Here is a 14,590-nt window from a genome sequence, read left to right on the forward strand (position 1 = left end):
TATTGAATAATTGTCTGAAAAGATCTTCATCTATGACCTTATCATATTGGGGTTTCCTGCTTCTTTACTAAGTCTTTGAAGTCCTTATAATAACATGTGGTTTTTGCTTTCCTTCATGTTATATGCCAAAAATATTCACTAGTTATTTATTTTAGATTCTATGCTTAAAATGTGTTCCAATTTCTAAGTCTAAACCTGAATGGAATAAATATGTATGTCATTGTTGACATATATTTAACCTTTTGCTGTTAACTTTACTATTTTCTGTTAGGAATAAAGGGAAGATTAGAAATCCCAGCAGTCTTGAAGGAGATGCTGATGTCTATACAAGTATGCCAGCTCTCAGATTCATTCACTAGGTCTACTTGGGTTAGAAGGACTCTCTAAGAAGAGCAGGATTTGCAAGGAGAGAAGACAACTGTTGTGTGTGACTCATCTGGAAAAATCTTTTTTCATAAACATGTGTTGAGCATCTAATATATCCTGGCATTCAGGTCACTTCTGGGGAAATAGAATGAAATATAAAATCACTCTACTCTCTCAAGTATTACAGTTGTTCAGTGGAAAAAAAGGATATAAAAATAGACCTTTGTAGTGAAGGGTGAGAACTGTTTTGAAAGAGAGGTACAAGCAGCTATAGGAGCCTTGATATGTGATCAATAGTAAAATATTTTGGTATTTCTTCCCTTCTTGGAACATACTCCTTAAAATCCTTAGAATTCCCTATTTTTTTTATTTTTTTTAATAAGGGTCTTTGAACTTAGGTTAGTGAGTTGATTTCTGAAAACTTTTTAAGTAACCTAAATATGGGTCAGAAGAGCATACCAACATTAAATCCTACCCCTGAGGTTTGTGAGAAGAGTTAGGGACTGAAAATTGAGTCGTCATCAAGCATGCCTATGTAAAGAAGCTTCAAATAAAAATCCAAATAAAATTTTTAAAGAACTTCTTGTGGATACTTAAAGATATCATGAGAGTGACATCCCTAGGGAGTATAGACACTATATGAAGTTTATCATAATCATATTTCTTGTTCTATGTGTTTCTGACTTAGGGCTCTTGAACTACAACTTTGTCCAGTAAGTGGTATATATGGGTCTATGTGTGTGTGTGTGTGTGTGTGTGTGTGTGTGTGTGTGTGTTGCTAGGGACCAAACCTAGGGACTCATCAATGCAAAGCTGGTGCCATACCACTGAACGATGTGTCCAACTCCTTATAAATTAGTAAGCCTAAGTAAATTCTGAGTTTTGTCACCAATTATATCTATGTAATTAAATCTTTGTGGGGGGGAACTATAAGATTCTCTGATCTATAGTAAGTTGGTAAGCATGGATAACAACCTGGATTACACAGTGTTGGCATCTGAAGTCATGGGAATGGGAGGTGAATATCCAGTTCTATAGGAATGAACCCCTAACCCATCAAATCTCATACTATCTCCATGGAAAATGTCAGAACTGATACTCGTAGACCAGTACAGATGGAGATGTTCAGAGGAATGAATGGCAAAGATCCAGCCTTGATGATTCAAGGAAATTTCAAGAAAAAGTTGACCATTGTTTTGAAGCATGAGTAAGAATTATCCAAATAAAAAAGTAGTATAGCATCATTCATTTTAGCTATAAAATATAAATATCCCCAGGCCTAAAAATGTTTTGTTCCTTAAAAGTGCATAACTGAGCTTCAGAACAATTGAAGAAAGAATTCTTTTCTCTATGGCTACTTCCTATCACTTCCAACCACCTTCACCACTTTCTTTACTATTCCAGGACTCACTTTTGCACATTGGCTGCTTTGCAGTAGATGTTTTACAGTGAAATAGCTTATGTCTTCATTTAGGGATTACCTTGATCCTCCTTACTGTATTTATAGATTTAGGTTTGGTGATCTCTCTATATAGTTTCTGTTGCAAGAGGCATGCTAAGAAGAGTGTAAATAAATTATGGTAAAATTATGATTAATAATATAAGATGCATTATGGGGCTATTGAAAAAAGTAAAATGAGAGGGTAGGTGTAGACAAAATTATGAAAGATGATGATGTACAGCTCATATTTGTCATCATCACATGATGTTTACGTATGCGCACACATGCCTTCACATGTGTAGGGTGGATCAGGATAAATCATATTCTACAAGGTAAAAATATCTTGAAGAAGTCTTTGAAGAATATGAGAAAACAACTCCTAGGACATGAGGTAGGAGGAGATTTGAAGCGAGTACCCTGGACAGGTGGTACTGGTGGACAGGGATGTGTAGGTTTTGAGATATACCCCTTGTAACAGATGGAGCAGAGACAAGTGGAGATGTGAGGAGGTGTGAAGGGGGAGGTGGTGACAGAGTACCACCAGGACATGGGAACCACATGGGAGGGAAGTGAGGTGGGTGGAAAGAACAGTAGGAACACAAGCTGATGAATGTGAAAGTAGGAAATAACCCTGGAGAATATTAAATCCTGCATATGCATCTTGCTTGTAGGGTTATTAGGTTCCAGAGACATGAAGTTCTTGGCTCCTAGGTATTCCAATTTGAAAGCTCTTTTAGTTTGTTTTATTATCCATGTCTTAATACTCTCTTAAGATGAGTGTACTTAATCTCAATCGTAATTGTTTTGAGGATAATACTAATAAATGCATAACTTTTATATTCCTGTTTTTATTTACCATCAATGTTTCTTTTCACCTCCATCAAATTATTCAATTGATACACTTATTTCAACACTTTTAAATAGAACTGAAGTAACATGAACTCTATAGTGTTAAAATTTATGGTTTTGGTTGCGAGACTACCACACTTTCATGACTGTCAACTCCTGTACCTCATAATTGACAAAATGCCAAAGACCCTGCACCTCTATCTTTATGTCACTTCTAATTGGCTTCCCCCACCCCATCTTGATATCCTCAATTATGTTATGCAAGTCCAGGGGTTTTTTTTTGGTAACTAGATACTATCTCTTCCATTGCTTTGTTTCTTTTTGTTTGAGTGAGATGATCTGGTATTTCTGTTTCACTTAACATGACACCCTGTAAATCCATTCACATTGCATCAAAAGACAGTATATCTGTAGAATCCAATGCTCCTGTATGTGTGTATGATGTATGTGTATATATACACACATATATATAATAATTTCTTTATCGACTCATTCATTTTTGGACCTTTGAGTGGTTTCCATATCTTGGTTATGATACCTACTGCTGCATTAAACATAGGTGTTCATATATCTCTTTGAGTTAGTGGATTTGTATATAGAGATTGACACAAAAGAGTAGGATTTATGGATATATAGGAGTTTAATTTTTAATTGAGACAGCTCTTACTTTTTTCCATAGAGACTGAAGCAAGGTACATTCCCACCAATTATGACTGAGGGGGTCCTTTTGCACTTACCAATACTGGTTGATTCCAGACTTTTTGATATATGCAGTTCTACTGGTATGTGATGATATCTCATTGTAATTTTTATTTGCATTTCCTGAGAATAAGGAATGATGAAAGCTTTTTCATATATTTATTAGTCCCTCCACATGTCCTCTTCAAGGAAGCATTTGTTCATCTCTTCTCCCTAACTTTTGGTGGGACTCTGCTTTTGCACTTGAGCTCTTGAACATTATATATGCTTTATATAGCTTCAATATTAGCCCTTAGTCAGCTGTATAGACTGAAAATATTTAATAGGCTGTCTTTTTATTTTGGCCAAAGTTTCTTTCATAGTATCACTGTATCACTGTCATTCTGTTCATCGATTTACTCGAGTGGGCACCAGTAACATCTCCATTTATCCTAGCCCTGAGATTTTAGCAGCTTCTCCTTACTCTTCTTTCCCAATAATTGGAGGCTCTTTCAGGGTCAGGGGAATGAAACTGGTTATTGTTATTGTTTTTGGTGTATCGAATATGCCACGGGAAGCTTGCCAAGGTCTGTCCATGCAGGTGGGATACTCTTGGTAGCTTGCTGGACTCATATATATATGTATATATATATATACATATATATATGATTCTTTCATAGTACAAAACATTTTTAGCTTGATATAGACCCATTTTATTTTTTTTAACTTTTTTATTGAATCACTGTGATATATACCCTTACAAAACTAAGTCTGCTCATGATTGGATTTAAGTCATACAGAATTCCAACACCCATCCCTCCACCAGTGTACATTTCCCAGTACCAACCAGTGTCCTCAGGTTTCCTCCCATCACCCCCCCCTCCACTGCCTGCCTCTATAGCAGGTGCTTTTCTTCTCTCTCTCTCTCTCTCTCTCTCTCTCTCTCTCTCTCACACACACACACACACACACACACACACACCCCATCCCTCCCTCCTTTATTGGGAATTATTAGACCCATTTTCTTATTTTTTATTTTGTGTTCATTGCCAGTGAAGTCATGATTCAAACAGATTCATGAGAGTTTCCCAAGCTTTATGTAAATACCATGTCCTTATGTTGAAGATACCTATTGTCTTAGACTTAGAGATTGACAGACAAATAGTATGTTACATGAAGGGATACCCGTTTATGAATATTGAGAGAGAATGTCTTAGAGTCAATGATTCTTGAATGAGGTCTTAAAGAACAAGGTATTTGCATATTGTAGGAGTAGGTGGGAGAAGATAAAGAGTAATTAATACTCTCAGGTGAGAAACCTGGAAATACTTTATGGGTGCAAAAGACAAATCCTTTCCCATCAACATTTGATGAAAATGAAGACATGGGGGTTTGAAACATAGGGATTCATTTTAGGGAAAACAATCAAATCTCAATCAAGTACAAGATGACTTAATGAAAAAGATAAATAGCAGGATCTGTGATAAAAGTACAGTGGATAGGGTGTTTGTCTTATTTGTGTCTGACTCAAGTCTTACATCTGTATCTCATATGGTTCTCCTACTAGGAGTGATCTCTGAGTGCAGAGCCAGGATTAAGCCATGAGCACAGTTGGGTGTGGCACCCAAACAAATAAAAAGTAAAAAGAGGGGCTGGAGTGATAGTACAGCAGGTAGGGAGTTTGCCTTGCACACAGCTGACCTGTCTTGATCCCCAGCATCCCATAAGATCCCCTCAGCACTGACAGGAGTAATTCCTGGGTGCAAAGCCAGGTGTGACCCAAAAAGCCAAACAAAACACTGTCTTTCTGTTGTTCATCGATTTGCTCGAGCAGGCCCAGTAACATCTCCATTGTGAGACTTTTTGTTACTGTGTTTGGCATATTGAATACTCTCAGTAGCTTGCCAGGCTCTCTGAGAGGGGCGGAGGAGTCGAACCTGGCTCGTTCAGGCTGGCTGCATGCAAGGCAAATGCCCTACCGCTATGCTATCACTCCAGCCCAAAAGAAAAATAATAATAAAATAAAAAGAATAAGTGGCAAAGTATTTTGATATCCTCCTTCCTCAAATATTCCTCTTCTAATCTCAGGAAGAAATAACCTGCGTTTTATGAAATTCTCCCAGATGGAATTCTGCTTGTGCCATTTGCTTGCTCCAGGCAGTGAAGAAGGAATTTCATGGATGGATTCTTTTCCCATTGTTATACTTTGACATCTCTGATGGCTCTATTCCTGCTGTTTAAAGTCATAATAGTGACTTATGGAACTATGGAGACACATAGGACATCATCTTTGTCCCTTTCATATAGCATAGCAGGATGTGTGCTGACAGGATAAGAAGATAGCAGGGGTCTAATGTGACTTCTGGTCCTGAGGTTAAATCTTAATGATTGAGTAGGTTTCAATCAGAGAAGAGGAGGGAACTCTTCTCCAAAAGAGAAATGAAAATGCTTGGAGTTCTGTCTTAGAGTGGTATCTTTAGGGAATAAAAATGGGAAAGTAGAGAAGCAACTAAAGCCGAAAATGACCAATGTGAAGGCAATTTCTGGACTAAAAAAGTTTTTCTAAACTCCTTCTGGACTAAAGGGGTTTAGAAAATTTTACCGAGTACAAGAGCCTCTGAAAAATATAAGCAGAGACTTCTCAGAATAAAGCTTTGTTATAAAAGTTTTCTGATTACCGAGAGTATCCCTGCCACATGGCAGAGTCTGGCAAGCTCCCCGTGGTGTATTCTAGATGCCAAAAACAGTAACAACAAGTCTCACAATGGAGATGTTACTAGTGCCCACTTGAGCAAATCGATGAACAGCAGGAGGACAGTGCTGCAGTGCTACAAGTAATGATGGATGAGATGTAGAGGGCGAGATTAAAATCAGGAAAACAGGTTGTCTAGCTGTTGTAAACAACCTTGGAAAAAGTGAAAAAAATGTCATTTTAAAATGGCAGAATTCAGTTTTCAGCTAGAGAGTATGACTCAAAGATTTCTAGTTCATTCACCTGCATTGTTAGTCGTGCCACTGTGTGAATTATTACAAAAGCAATTGGTATGGGGGATAGATTTGTATGTATGTGTGTGTGATAAATTCAGTTACAGGTTTGCCAGATTTGAAGTAGTTATGCTTATTTGAGGTGAATATAACCTATAAATACATTCTACATAAGAAAATTTTATAGAGTACATTGAATAGATTTGGTGTGCAAAGAAGGGGTATCCAAGCTTGACATAAAGATCTGTGTGAATAAAAAGTAGTGGAAAATGGAGGAGAAGGATGGTGGATCCTTTCAAGAACAAATGACAGAACAGAACAGGCTGAGTGTTGGATTAACTAACTTCTCCATTTGAAATTACAAGTCAGAAACTTTAGATCTTATTCATTGTTGACACAGCCTTCGGGTGTTTTCCCAATGGGCATACTTTGGCTGACAACAAAGTGTAAATGCCAAAAGCTAGATTTAGTCTGTAAAGAAATTATTCCCAAAGTGAGAAATGTTTGGCTCTTGCTCTGGGACTGTATGTACTCATCTTTCAACAACTCTTGATAATTCAGAGTTTAAATTTTGTGGCCAATATATTCAAGCTACAATTTTGAGTAAGATAACTTCGTGCCAGAGAAGTGGATGAGTATTCATTAAGCCTAAGAGCTAGCCACCTGCCATGATCCAAAGAAGTAGGGAATCTAGATTTTCATGTTTTGTTGTGACACAAACTTGGGTTACATTTTCTGAAAATGAAGGATCTAGAGACCAAAGAACTTGCCCTTTATTTTTATTCCAGTGTTTGTTGGTCATCTGCAATCTAGTTTCTTAAACTGTGAGTTGTGACTCCATATGGAGCTGTGTAACTGAATGTGGGGTGCAGAAAAATCTTAAAACATTTCTTTCAAAATGAATTCCTTTGTGATTTATTATTAGCAGTTTTCTGTGTGCACCTATTTTACAAACCTCACTCATATGCCTCTATATCTGTAACCATGTAAAAATTTCTCATATCAAAAGGGACTGCAAGTAGAAAAAGTTTAAAAAGCCCTGACCATTATAAATGGATGCTATTTTTCAGTCACAATGTCTTGATTTGCTTTTTTATATAACTAAATTGGGGTTTATAATTTCTTTGGAATGTTTCCTTGGGTCATCAAGACCTTTTCCACTTACCTGCTTTTATGGAATAAACTGTGGCTTCCACCCCAGTTTATATATTGTACCTCAGACTGTGACTGTATGTGAATAGTGGGCCAATAGTGTGGAGATTAACTTCAAATAAAAATGTTGGAATGGGACTTTAATTCAACATGGATGGTGCCCCTATGAGGGGGAACTTAGATACGCAGAAATACATCAGGGACTCATGTTTGCAGATATAATACCATGTGAAGACAGACCCGGGTGAGAAAACAATCCTGCTGACTCCTATATTTTGAGCCTCCAGAAGTGTAAAAAAACTAATTTTCTCTGAAGGCATCCAGTCTTTGGAATTTTGCTCTGATAGCCTTAATAATGTTACCTACTACAGCTCACCTGTAACCTTTCTCTTATTCACTTCATTTCTGCAGTTTGTCATCTATATCCCCAAAGTCATTCTCTTTTTCCAGTTTTCTGTAATAGCCGCGTTATTGATTTCCCTTCCTTTGTCCATGGGTTCCCAAAATTGTTTGACTTACTGCTTTCTTCGCAGGAAACAAAACACTCAGTGGTCCTCCCCCCACCCCCGAAAATCTACCTTATTTTAAAGACTATGCATCTGAGACTATGACTAACCCTCTGGATTTTTCAGTACTCCACTCACTCATGCAGTGTTTTCACTCACTTTATAAAACACTACTTGATTTTTTCCTCTCAACAAAATAACTCTCCTTACGTTTTTTAACAAAGAACTTATTATTGTGACATTTTGGATTATAGCATGTAATGGGGTAACTTTTCTGTGTAGTGTGAATCTTTAAGTAGGATAGCCAGCCTGCCCCTATTCGATTCCAGTAGTGTTCTCAAAATCATGAAAGTTCAGTTTTTGCTTTCTAACAAGCGTCTCCTAGGGTCAAAATTGCTTTAAACAGAGAACAGTTATCTAATGTCAATCAAGAGGACAATTTGTATTCCTCTATTCCAATACCCCCCTTTGTTGGTCACAGTCCTCCCATTATTCATTGATTTGCTTGAGTGGGCCCAGTAACGTCTCCATCATGAGACTTGTTGTTACCGTGTTTGGCATATCGAATATGTCATGGGGAGCTTGCCAGCCTTTGCCGTCTGAGTGAGATACTCTCAGTGGCTTGCCAGGATCTCCGGGAGGGGTGGAAGAATTGAACCCGGGTCAGCCAGGTTGGCCACAGGCAAGGCAAACACCCTACCTGCTGTGCTATCACTCCAGCCCTTTGTTTGTTGGTATACCTCCCAAATAATTTACACCTCATAACAGAGAAATAAAAGAGGAGAAAGTATGATGTTTTGAATGTCCCTACCCTAAATTCTAATCTGGCTAGAACCAGAAGCTCTAAGTAGTTGATTTCTGATCTGGGTCACGGTCACTGTCATGGTCCTCCTGTTGTTCATTGATTTAATGTAACGGGCCCAGTAACGACTCCATCATGAGACTTGTTGTTACTGTGTTTGGCATATTGAATATATCATGGGCAGCTTGCTGTGTGGGCAAGATACTCTCAGCACCTTGCCGGGCTCTCAAGAGGGGCAGAGTAATCAAACCTGGCTCGACCAGGCCGGCTGCGTACAAGGCAAACACCCTACTGCTGTGCTATGACTCGGTTCTGGGAGATGTCAAAAATCTAAAAAACAAACAATCTTCATGCAAAACTATGGACTGTTTTTTTCTTAAGTCTGGATCATATTCTTTCAGTTAGGCCTAAAATATGACCTTTACACTTTGTGAAAATTATAATAGATAAGTTATAAGGTTATTTCTATATGATAGATGTGATTGCGTTTCAAAGCTGCAGAGAAAAGAATGCATTTAATCCTCACAAAGCCCTAGAACATGACATTATATGGAACCTTTTTTTGTTTTTTATTTTAGCCACATCCAACAGTGCTCAGGGGTTAATCCTGACTCTGTAATCAAGAATCACTCCTGGTGGGTTTGAGAATCTATATGGGATGCTGGGGATTAAATTTGGCCACATGTAAGGCAAGCATCTTACCCACTGTACTATTGTTCTGGCCCCTGGAGTCTTATTTCTCCAGTACAAAAATTGAAATCAAGTTACTTCTTTTAATAATACAACTAACCTAGGACTAAGTCCAGTTCTGAACCCAGACCAGCTACCTCCCTCAGTCACCATGAGCTTCACATTGATACATAATGTAAACACTATAAAAATCATATTAACTCAGTACTAGTATTTAAAAAGTGAAGAAGAAAACAATTAATGTATATAATGTTGTGGACACAACAGTGAAGGAAGAAAATGTGCTCTCCCTCTTCTTAGTCTGTGTTCTGGGCTGATGTACTTCTCTGAATTTGCCTTATTTTTCAATAGGATAATCTCTACCTTATACCATATGGTGATTATTTGATTAATGTTTGATATTTAGTATAAAGATGAGACATAAGAGCTCATCGGTTCTGTTTTTATATTTGTTTCGTAGCTGTATAACATGAACAGTACCTGTCATCCATGAGTTAGGGAGAGAATATGGTCATATTGGTAGTAGGTGTTATAATATAAAGCAATATATACATTTTTAAAAATTTGAGAAGCATAGTTGTGTGAGTGTATGTGCGTGAGTGTGTGTGTGTGTGTGTGTGAGAGAGAGAGAGAGAGAGAGAATAGGAGAGAGAAAGCAGTAGTCTTTAGGAATATTTAGTTTCCAGTGTTTATGCAAATGATCCCATTTAATTGCGTTCAGAGTAGCTGTTGACATCTCAATTAAAAAAAAATTGTTCACACCTGGCAGTGCTCAGGACTTACTTCTGGTTCTGAACTAAGGGATCACTTCTAGCAAACTTTGGGGGACCATATCTATAACGCCAAGGGTCGAACATGAATCAGCTGCATGCAGTGCAAATGTCTGACCAGATATACTAGCTCTCTGGCCATTCAATTTGGTTTTAAAGAAAACTGATATCCCAGAGAGGCAAAAATGTATAGTCGAAGTGACATCTGCACTTGTTTGTTCATTGCAGCACTCTTTACAATAGCCAGAAACTGGAAGAAACCTGAATGCCCAAGAACAGATGACTGGTTAAAGAAACTTTGGTACATCTACACAATGGAGTACTATGTAGCTGTTAGAAAAGATGAAGTCATGAAATTTACATACAAGTGGTACAATATGGAAAGTGTCATGCTAAGCGAAATGAGTCAGAAAGAAAGGGACAGACATAGAAAGATTGCATTCATCTGGGGGATATAAAGTAACAAAGTATGAGATTAATACCCAAGAATAGCTGAGATCAGCACCAGGAGGATTACTCCATAACTTAGAGGCCAGCCGGGTATCCTAGAGGAAAGGGCAGTTCAGATAGAGAAGGGAGCACCAAATAAAGGATGTTTGGAGGATCCTCCCAGGAGGGGAGATGCATGTCGAAAGTAGACTATGGACTGAACATGTTTGCCACTCAATGCCTCTTTTGCAGACCACAACACCCAAACGGAGAGAGAGAACACAGGGGATTGCCCTGCCACAGAGGCAGGGGGGGATGGGGGGATGGGGGTGGGAGGGATATTATCCATGGTGGTGAAAAACGGGCACTGGTGGAGGGATGGGTATCTGATCATTGTATAATTGAAACCCAAGCACAAAAAAAATTGTAAATCTACAACTGTAAAAAAATAAATAAATTAAAAAAAAAAGAAAACTGAGCATCAGAAAACTTTACTTAAGGTGACATAGTTAGTGAATAGTAGGGCTTGTCATTAAAGCTTGGGTCTATGTGTTTCTGAAATCTTGCCTCTGTTGTATAATTTTGCCTTCATGTTACACTTTGAAGATTTTAAGTTTCATAAAAGTATGCCATGTTTCAAAATAGGTGTCAAGCCCCAATCTTACTAAAAAAAATCTTCAGGTGTTCATGTTCTTTCTGAAACCGAGTCCCACAGGGATAATAAAAGTAACAACTTTGTGCCCACATTACAGAACTCTCTTCAGGATCTAGCAAAACCAAAGAGAGCCGCAGATACAGGAGTCTGCAATATTCACCTTATTTCTGACACACACACACACACACACACACACACACACACACACACACACACACACACCCCAAATACATTCAGATACATATGGACATAAACTTCCACCCACACATGATCTGAAAAGTCTAAGATAGTTTGAAGGGCTGTGGAAAATTACTTTGTGTTAGAATTCTTGGAAAAAACAAGTTTAGACATTCTTAGGAAGGAACAAATTTACAGAAAAAACTCCAGGGAAATATGCTCTATAATAAATAGAAGTTACCTCGAGATAATTGCTAACTTTTTAATCATTTTAAACCTCAATAAGAAATCCAGAAATAAAGTAGAGTGCATCATGATTGAGATACTTTAAAAATTATATTTGAACTCATGGAAGTGGTAAACATGTCAACAATTGCACTATTTAAAAAGATGGGCCGTAGGGACACTCATTGGACCTGAGTAAAGTAAAGCACCGTGTAAATGATTTCTGTTAGCAAAAGTTTTTGTTTTTATTTTTTAATTGAAAAAACTGGAGATGCCAGGAGACAACAAAGAAAATGTGATGCAGAATTTCACAAAATAAATGAACTGAGTAGAACATGTACCCCCAGGGATATCTGACAAATGACTGAAAATAAAATGGATTGGATTTTATAAAGAACAACTTTGATGATATAACAAAGTGATTAGCACTGGTTTATATGGACCAGAAGTATTGAAATCATCCTTGGTTGGGAATCTCCTTGGTTTAGAAGATAAAGCCTAGAAAATCCATTCTTCCTTCTAGCCTCATCTTAATACCTTTATACTAACAGTCTATGTTCATTTTAGTAATTGTAAATTATAGTTTAGGTCTTTTTGTTAATGAGTGATATATTTCAGTGATTAATCTGGCTAAAAATAATGAAGGGGATTGCATGTAATACATTTTATTTGCAAGGAAAGCAGTGAAAGGAATATTCTAGGGCCCATATCTAGTGCATTGAAGTGTGCTCAATGTAGCGGAAACTGTGAGTTCTGTGGGAATTTCTGAGTAGTTCATATAGAAAAAAACATTAATGAGGTGTGGTGGAAGAAGTTTTGAGAAAAGATCTATTAAAGTGTAATGACCTAAAGAGGTCAACCTAACAGATTATGGCCAAGAAACTTTGATGATATTTTTAAGTGTAAATCTGATTATATCAATTTCCTACTACAAACCACTGCATAGCTCTTATCTGCCTACCAAATAATGATAGGTAGAGATACTCTTGTGTGATCTAATATGCTTTACCTTATATCTTCATCTATTTCATCTTTTGCTAGGTTTTCTTGGCATGTTGCCATCTGCCATTTCTTTTGAAAGAGACCTCTTTGATTACCATCATTTTCACTTCCTCCAAGTGAGGTACTGAGGATGTGGCCCCTAGATCAGCAATCTTCAATCTTTTCACATCTCTGGAGAAGCACCTATCATGCATCTACAGACTGGCAGTGATTTTTAAGGCCGTAGGTCCAGACTTTGACTTTTTGGTTTTTATTAGTTTAGTTGTGCTTTCAGTCTTCTTCCATCTGCAAATCAACACCAGTACTTGGACCAGTGGCTGTAGACCACTGATTTAGATCAGTATTTCTTGACCATTTTCTGAGCCTGGCCTCCTTCCAAACATGTTTTCTACTAGTACCCCTTGCCCTATAGTACTGGCTGGTCCCTAGTACCCCATTTATATGTTTTTGGACTGTGCCTATTCTTGAAATACCCTGGGGCCCCAGTTGAGAAATGCTACTCTAGATAACTTTAGTCATCATCCTCATGCTTCCAAATATCTTGGAGTGTGAGTATACTAGCACTTATCACATAGTGCTTATCACATCACATCCTTCTTTTGCTTGGGAACAACTTGATAACACTTGATAACTACATTCAAAACCACCAATTAAAGGCAAGGAAATGTGTACTAAAATAGTTCAAGAAAGGACACTTATCATACAAGAATGAAAACAAGAACACGCAATGTTGCTGTGTCTTTTGACCTCACTTAGGAAGTGTGATTAAACATTGTAGGAGGTATCAGTGAACTTAAAGTTAATATGCAATTCAGAATGAAACACAGGATAAAAACTAGAAGAATATTAGGTTTATAAAGCAGCTTAAAGCAACCTAACATGTGTGTGAGTGGGGTGCCTGAAGGATAAGACGGGAGTAAGAAACAATATATAATATGAGACTTCCTAACTTTATCTACACTTAACCAATTTTTTAAAAAAAAATTTATTAGTGAAACACCATGAGGTACAGTTGTAGACTCACAAATTTTTGTGCTTGGGAACAAAACAAAACAAAACAATAAAACCCATGCTAATAAAAAACAGAAAGGAAAATTATGGCCAATGATAGGGTTTTATTTGGGGTGGGTGGGTGGTGGGAATTAGGGGAGAGGGGTTGTTTGTTTGTTTGGCCACACCTTGTGGTTCTTAGGGATTACTCCTGGCTCAGTGCTTAGGGAATCACTCTTAGCAGTGCTGGAGAACCATATGCAGTTCCAGTGATCAAACCTGGGTTGGCCAGTTGCAAAGCAAACACTTTACTGCACTGTACTGTCTCTCTGGTTCTTGGTCACTATTAGCTTAACCATAAATCAAGAGAAAATTAGAAGACAGGAAGTGATAGAATACACAGACCCAGTAGTTTAAAGAGGGTAGAAATCATCATAAACAGTACTAAAAGAAATACTAAAGAAAATGCAACCATGACTTTTTATACCAAGTACAATTATCTTCAGAAAAATGACAACTTTTTCTAATAATTAAAAACTAACACCCAGGAGTGGCTGGGATTAGTACCAGGAATTTTGCTCCATGACTTAGAGGCCAGCCACACGTGCTAGGGGAAAGGAAGATCAGATAGAGAAGGGAGCACCAAATAAAGGGTGTTGGTAGGATCCTCCCAGGATGGGAGAAGCATGCTGAAAGTAGACTATAGACCAAACATGATTGCCACTCAATGCCTCTCTTGCAAACCACAGGACCCAAAATGAGAGAGAGAGAACAAAAGGGAATGCCCTGCCACAGAGGCATGGTGGGATAGGGGGGATGGGGGGTGGGAGGGATGCTGGGACCCGTGGTGGTGGAGGATGGGTGCTGATGGAG

This window comes from Sorex fumeus, unplaced genomic scaffold (assembly GCF_029834395.1).
Source record: "Sorex fumeus unplaced genomic scaffold, SorFum_2.1 ptg000006l, whole genome shotgun sequence".
Lineage (NCBI taxonomy): Eukaryota > Metazoa > Chordata > Mammalia > Eulipotyphla > Soricidae > Sorex > Sorex fumeus.